This window comes from Carettochelys insculpta, chromosome 33 (assembly GCF_033958435.1).
Source record: "Carettochelys insculpta isolate YL-2023 chromosome 33, ASM3395843v1, whole genome shotgun sequence".
Taxonomy (NCBI): Eukaryota; Metazoa; Chordata; order Testudines; family Carettochelyidae; genus Carettochelys; species Carettochelys insculpta.
Genome location: NC_134169.1, coordinates 2,040,116 through 2,047,430, shown reverse-complemented (window position 1 = coordinate 2,047,430; position 7,315 = coordinate 2,040,116). Strand labels below are relative to the sequence as shown.

The following is a 7,315-nucleotide window of genomic DNA, read 5'->3' as shown; positions in this document are numbered from 1 at the left end:
CCCTTGTCCCCTCAGACCCTGCCAACCCCCCCCACTGCCCTTTTCCCCTCCTCCCTCAGCCACAAGCCCTGGCCGGGTTCCCCTTCACACCTGCCACCCGTCCCCCGCTGGCACCCGGCCTCCCCCTCCCTCCGCACTGTTTGTCACCCACTGAGGTCTTGGGCCCTGCCACAGGCTGTGTCAGAACAGAGATGTCAGGGATTTTTCATCCCTCGGGCATTATCGTCCCCGTGGGCCAGGGGAAACAAGCCTTCGGCCTTTAAATGTCATTACAGGGGCAGGTAGACTCTAAGAGGTACATAGGCCGCCAGTTAGCAGCCCCCTGTAACGGTCACTCTGTGTCAGTTGGTTTCCCCGGTAACCTGAACTCACAAACACTTCAAAATCATGGATTTGAAATCCAGGCTCCTCATTGGATACAGGTGAGGCAGCTTCTAGAGGAGGACCTGTTTGAAAGCAGGACCTTCAGAATGTTCATATGTAAATAGCCTCATGAATAATGTATGAGATCATGGAATATAAGGCGGCGCCGCACGGCGCTCGCCGGCCCTTGGTGCAGATACGACTCTGCCACCTACATGGGGAGGTGCTGGCCCCTGAGGCGTCCACCAGCCCCAGGCCAGCTGCCTCTGAGGCGAAGCCTTTTCGAAGAGCTCCTGCCTTTTCAAAGACTCCTTGAAGCAACTCCATCTCCACCCAGCAGGGCCCGCCTGCTGAGGTACCAACCGTATCTAACACACTAAAGCTGCGTCTACACGTGCACGCTACTTCGAAGTAGGGGCACTAACTTCGAAATAGCGCCCGTCGCGGCTACACGCGTCGTGCGCTATTTCGAAGTTAACTTCGACGTTAGGCGGCGAGACGTCAAAGTCGCTAACCCCATGAGGGGATCGGAATAGCGCCCTACTTCGACGTTCAACGTCGAAGTAGGGACCGTGTAGACGATCCGCGTCCCGCAACGTCGAAATTGCCGGGTCCTCCATGGCGGCCATCAGCTGGGGGGTTGAGAGATGCTCTCTCTCCAGCCCCGTGCGGGGCTCTATGGTCACCGTGTGCAGCAGCCCTTAGCCCAGGGCTTCTGGCTGCTTCTGCGGCAGCTGGGGATCCATGCTGCAGGCACAGGGTCTGCAACCAGTTGTCGGCTCTGTGTATCTTGTGTTGTTTAGTGCAACTGTGTCTGCGAGGGGCCCTTTAAGGGAGCGGCTGGCTGTTGAGTCCGCCCTGTGACCCTGTCTGCAGCTGTGCCTGGCACCCTTATTTCGATGTGTGCTACTTTGGCGTGTAGACGTTCCCTCGCTGCGCCTATTTCGATGTGGTGCCGCGCAACGTCGAAGTTGAACGTCGACGTTGCCAGCCCTGGAGGACGTGTAGACGTTATTCATCGAAATAGCCTATTTCGATGTTGGCTTCACGTGTAGACGTAGCCTAAAAGAGCAAAGGCAGCAGCTCTGAGGTAAATTAGGCGGGAGGCGAACTGGCCTCACCCCTAGGGTGAGGTACTGCGCTCCTGCCTGTTAGCACCCAGAACCTGCCATCACTGCGGCACCCTCGACCTCGCCGCCAACAAGCAGCTCAAAGGTGGATCTGGTGTGTGACGAACTGGCCTCACCCTTAGGGTGAGGTACTGTGAACACACCAGCTGAAGCTTAGAGCCTGCCACCTTCATGGCACCTACGCTCCCACCGCCCGCCATCTTGATTCTTCTTCACCGGACTGGACTTTGACAGAACTGGACTTAGACACGTAAACTTACTTTACTTTTATACCCACTCCCACCTGGGAACTTGGGACCCTCTACGAGGGAACGGAGGGTGGCTCCTCTGTTGTTCCCTTCCTTGACGAGGGGAGGGAAGTACCCGGGGACTCGACCATCTGTGGCCGGGTCTGGACATTCCAGGCAGGGATTACCACTGCAGCCAAATACCGGCACATTTAGTTAATAATTGAGGTATGTTGTGAAGGTTTAAGTTGTTATAGTTACATTACTCTTAATAGAGCAAAGTATAAATTTTAACTAACCCTCTTCCTTTATCCTGTCCCCCTTATCCTTGCTCACCCCTACTCCATATACTGCAGGAGAAGGCACTGCCTCCCTGTCTCCCTATCTGTTTATCCTACCCAGTGACCTGGGAAAAGCACAAGCCTCCCAGGAACACTTGTTGGGCCCATTAAGAGGGTACCGGGGACCCCTACAAAATAAAGGGACAGTCCTGACTGGCTCTCAGGTACCAACCCCTTGGGTCGGGCTAGCAACTTGCCCCCGCACGGAGGTGGGGTTTAGCACCCCCACCCCGGCTCTGTAAGGAAACAGCAGGGACCTTCTAAAAACCTAATAACCCTCATCCCTATAAACCTCTCCCCCTCCTCTTTTATCCCAATAATCAAATCCTTTTTATTTTGCGGAAAAATAAAAAACAGTTCAAGACTTAAGACCAAGCTGTCAAATGGATACTGTTATGAATGTACGTATCATTAGAGTATAAGAGAGTTACATTTAGAAAGTTGTTACTTGTTATAGATTTAATCCTGTTGTGTTTTTTAATAAAGCTTGTGGTTACTTTGTTTAAACCAGTCCACCCTTGTCCTAGTCTCACTGTTCCTGCTGGCCACTCCCTTCCAGGAGGCTCGGGGCGGAGCCCAGGCGCTCACCTGTGTGGGCATTATCCGGGCTGGGTTTTGTAGCAGGGTTTTGGTTTGGGTCTCGGCGTCCAACGCATAGGGAGTCTGCTCCCTTGTTCAGGGACTCATTAAAATATTCTTAATTACTTTCTCATCCAGAGAGTCCCATCAAGAGACAGCCCGTGGGTGCAGCCCCTGCCTGGGGGGATACTGCGGCTGTGACTTCACGTGCCGCTGCTTCCAGAAGTGGCGTAATAATGAGCTGTCTAGGAGATGCGAATGAGGCATGGATGGAAATGTTCTGTACCTCATTCGCATATGGGCGCATTATTTGGAGTCCAGAAGAAGCTCTTCCAAACTCCAAAACACACGTTCAGACGCGCGTCCCACGGGGATCTTACAGAAGGAAACGCTCCCTCCAGAAGCCCCTGATGTATTTGATCATCTCTCCCATGAGCTTATCATTTCCAGGGCTTTTGTTTTTCTTTAGTCATCTCACTGCTCTTTCTGCTTCGTCCTTCTAAACACCAGATGAAGCTCTGCTATGTGCACACGCCTGACTCCCTGCCAGCCCCAACTCCTGGGCCTGCCCAGCTTTGATGGAGTTTGGATCTTGTAATGCATGGGAGCAAGCTGAGCTTTTTCTGGGTGGAGTCACATGGACCAGGCAGGTAAAGAGTGGTGAAGGACTGAGCCCAGCCACACCAGCCCCCTGAGCTGGTGAATCTCACTCCAACCAGGAGGGAGTGTGGGGAAGTCCTGGGCAAGGTGAAGCCAGGTGCAGCTGGTGTGTGGGGCTGTTTGGTTTTAATTTTGTCTAAAATTGTGAGAAGTGACGTTCGCTTTTTGTCAGAAGCCGGGTTTGTTTTGCAAGGCCAAGTGTTGCTCAGGGAGCAAGAAGTCTTGAGTTGAACTCCCTGATGCTCCCCCCATAGAGTGTGTTTGTTTCTCTCCCTGACCTTGTGTTGCCTATATTTTTCTTACACACAGTGTGGTTTGTGATCTGTCCTGAGTGTGCAGTTGGTTTCTTGGTCCAAAGCTGTGAGGAGAGCTTGGAAATGACCTTGGAAAGGTGAAGTTAAGTGTAGGATTTATCAGAGCACTGGGGGTTTATTGAAACCTGATTCTGTGGAAAGCCCAGTGCTTCATTTTTCAGGCAGGGCTTGTTGGTCTAGGGGTATGATTCTCCCTTCGGGTGGGAGAGGTCCTGGGTTCAAATCCCAGACAAGCCCTTGTTCTACTGTTGTCTAATAGTTGATCCAGACAGTTTCAGGGTTCTTGTCCTCTTATGTGATTTTCCTCTGTTCATTTGCTCAGTGTAATGCAACAGCCACTTGTTTCTGGATGGCTCAGCTCAAGCACCAGCTCTGTCAAGAGATGGTCCTGCCAGTGACTACACCTCTCCTGTTCACTGTGGCAGCCCGTCTGGGTGGTAGAAGCTGCCACTGTCCAGCTTCTGACTCCCCTTTTGTCTGGATGACTTGGCTGTTCTCCCTTCTGAGCTACAGTCCTTCATTTCTCTGGCACTCCCAGTCACCCAGACAATCCTCTCATTCCCTGCCACAAGCCTGACCTGTGCCCTCAGTGGAGTTGGTGGAACCCAGGTGCTCCCTCCCTCTGGTTGCAGCCCAGCAGGGACCCTACACTGAGCACTTCTGGACTTTTTCCTCCCATCTCTCCCTGCTCCTTCCCTGGACTGCTTCCTAGAACTCCCACTTCACTTCTCTGAACTGGCTATGAACCCTCAGCCATACCAGTGTAAGGAATGTGCAAGCAGGCACTCAATGCTGCTGAAGGCTGGAAGGAATGTGTCTCCCACAGACCATTTGCATCAGTGCAAAGGGGTGCATATGTGACACCTTGCAAACAAAACCTGATCAGTAGCAAGGAAGCAATGAGCATTGTCTATTTTAAACACATTGTTGTAAAATCAAAATTTATGCTCACACTCAGCATAAGAATTGTAAAATCTCACGAATGCTCCAAGCTGTAGTGCGGGACAGGGCAGTCATCGTAACTGCACAAGACATGGATTGCACAGGGCTCCCCTGCTTTAAAACATTGTGAAAGAAAAGGTACAGAAGTATGGATTGAGCTAGTTATCTGAATGCTTTTGTAATAATGTTCTGAACTTGGTTTTATTACTTTTCCATACCTGATAAAGTTAAGAGTGAAAGCCAGTGTTTTTTATGATCCCCAAGAGCTGCTATCATAGGTTTTTGTCCCAGGGGAACACCCCAGCAAATAGATTGCCAAGCAGTTGGTTATTAGCACCAGCAGTGGATGGGTGGGGCAGCTGAGAGGGAACAAACTGAATGCTGGACCAACGCATAGGTGGTCTTGGCTGAGGTTCAATGAGGGAATGCATCAGTGTGATGTGTGGAGTCTGCATAAAATACAGACTTGATGGGTCACTTTTCATCCTTTGTCATCTGAATGCTAAAACCAAAATGCTTGAGAGGCGCATCATGGAAGCCCTTTTTGCTGATGACTGTGCACTTTTGGCACACAAGGAATCTGATCTCCAGCTCATCGTCAACAAGGTTCCTGATGCCGCTTGCCTCTTTGGTTTGACCATCAGCCTAGGAAAGACTGAGGTCCTGTTTCAACCTGCTCCAGGATCTGTGGCTTTTCCCTGCTTCAAACTTTTTTAAAGGGAGAGAGTTAAAAACAGGAGAGGAGTTCAATTACCTTGGCAGTGTGATAGCCAATGCTGGCTCCCCTGTCAAAGAAATAAAAGCTGGGCACCAGGATGTCTTTTAGGAGGCTTTCCTACAGAGCATCAGGCAGAAACGGTACCTCAAGTTTTACAGCCCTTCCACTTGGAGTTTTACTAAAGCCTGAGATTGAACCAGGGACCTTTGGATTTTCTATCTAACTTTCTCTCTACCAAGCTACTTCAGCATCTGCCCAAGCCCTTCTGAGGACATCCTTTCTCACTTGGAGATGATTCTGTCAGCCATCCCAAGCAAGAAATAAGTGATGGCAAGTGGCCATGCCTGCTTCCCTCAGCTTGACTCACTTCATTGTCCTTTCCTACTTTATTTCTCACATTGACCCAGTGGTCACAGGGGACTGCAGCACATTGATGGTGGGGAAGCAGATGGGCTGTGACATGACAACCGACAGGCAAAAGGATCCGACTGCCTCCTTCTAACAGGATCCTGGTGTGACCTATGGGTGGCCAAGCTTTTGGGGAGGGGAAGGAGATAGGCAGGGCTACTCTTGTATGAAAGGGCTAAGAGGTACAAAGATGAAGCGGGTGTTTGCCCACAAAAGTTTATTCCGCACAATATCTCTCAGTCTGTCAGCTGCTTCAGGACTTCTGGTTGTTTTACTGAAACAAAGCACCCCCGAGATGATCCTTTGAAGAAGTGACCTGTAGGAATGCAGGACCCAATTCTGTGACTGCCTGAGGGAAGTTGGGAGAGGTTGATTTCCCAGAGGAAGGTGAAATCTCAAACAACAAGCTGGTTTGATCTTCTAAAAGTGAAGGTCTCTGCCAGACTCTCAGCCTGTTTCCTTCACCTCTTCTGGCCTCCCTGACTTTTGCAGTCAGGTAACTAAAAGCAGGGAATCGCCTGAAAATTGGCTTCACCCCATGACTTTAACACTGTGAGCACCATGTTCAAAGCAGCTGAGGTAGCTGAGTGACTCACAAGGAGGAGTTTTGTAAAGGAGCAAGAGGCAGCTGCAGGGATATTGTTGCCTCTGGAATGAGATTGCTGCTGCTCCCCACTGCTCTGAATCCCATCCAGGCATCCTGTCAGAGTGTCCCCCGCCATCTGAACACCAAACTGGCATCTCCTCAGACTCTGTCACCCATTACCCACTGCTCTGAGCCACTGCCCGGAGACCCCTCAGACCTGGATGCCCCCATCATGCTGTCCTGCTGGAAACCCCTCAGACCCTGCCACATCTCAACCACCCACACGACCCTGGGCCAGACCTCAGTATCCCCTCAGATCCTGCCACCTGTCGTCCACTGCCCTGGGCCCTGGCTGGGTGCCCCTCAGATGCTGCCCCTCCTCCTCACTGCCTTGATCCCTGAGCAGGTATCACCACAGACTGTTAGACACGCGACTCAGCAGTGGGACTCCCCCCCCAACTCCGCCCACGCGCTGGGAGCCAAGTTTGCTGTTGCACGTCTGTGTTTCTATGATGGTAACCCTGGGCCCTGTGATTATTTCCAGTTTATCTGGTCTTGCAAAAGCGTTGGCGTCCTGGCTGAGTAGATAAAACTGTGGGGCAGACACCCTATTGGATTTCTTTTCTCAAGTTCAAATCTCGCTTGCAGAGAGGCCAAAGCTTTGGAAAAACCCCTAACCAGGACAATTCACTTCACTAGTGTTTCCTACAATCTGTGCACTTTGGCGTCCATCCAGGAGAAATTCAAATGCCTCCGAGCTGATTAGCAGAGCATGCACAGCCGATAGCCTGTGTTTTCATTGGTGGTGCCGATCCTCACATGTCCCGAATGTGTAGCTGCTTTCTTGCTTCAAAGCTGTGAGGAGAGCTTGGAAATGAGCTTGGAAAGGTGAAGTTAGGTGGAGTGTTTATCAGAGCACTGGGGGTTTATTGAAACCTGATTGTGTGGAAAGCCCAGTGCTGCTTCTACAAGAAGGGCTTGTTGGTCTAGGGGTATGATTCTCCCTTAGGGTGGGAGAGGTCCTGGGTTCAAATCCCAGACAAGCCC

The 7,315-nt window shown here is 51.2% G+C and overlaps 2 non-coding genes across 2 annotated transcripts; both read left to right on the top strand.

Moving 5' to 3' along the window:
• Window positions 1-3,779: 3,779 nt before the first annotated feature.
• Window positions 3,780-3,851, top strand: TRNAP-CGG (transfer RNA proline (anticodon CGG)). The gene has a single exon. It is a non-coding gene; the product is annotated as a tRNA-Pro (tRNA).
• A 3,392-nt stretch (window positions 3,852-7,243) lies between these two features.
• On the top strand, window positions 7,244-7,315 carry TRNAP-AGG (transfer RNA proline (anticodon AGG)). The gene has a single exon. It is a non-coding gene; the product is annotated as a tRNA-Pro (tRNA).